We start from the raw sequence: 360 nt of genomic DNA on the forward strand, positions 1-360 counted from the left end.
TGGAAACACTAACTAGCAGTACAGGCACTCCCCACAATCTGTCCTTAGCATTGGACAGAGATTCTAATAGCATTGGAATACTGCTCCCAGCTCCTCCCTCCTACCCCCTACTTGTCCCATCTAATAATGTTCTAAAACAGGCTTACAGGGTTTTTTCAGTGCCATCATTGAATAGTTCAAATGTACCTTTAAAACACAATGATGGTACAAGCACAGTTTGTTTGGTTACTGAAAGGTTAGATTTTCTTGCCTACAAATTAACTGAAACTGCATTTCACAGGAATTAAATTTTCATGTCCTACACTTCCTTGTCATTACAGCAAACCTGCTTTTGCATCCTCTGAAATCAGCTGCATTTCT

The sequence above is a fragment of the Geospiza fortis genome, unplaced genomic scaffold, assembly GCF_000277835.1.
Source record: "Geospiza fortis unplaced genomic scaffold, GeoFor_1.0 scaffold171, whole genome shotgun sequence".
NCBI lineage: Eukaryota > Metazoa > Chordata > Aves > Passeriformes > Thraupidae > Geospiza > Geospiza fortis.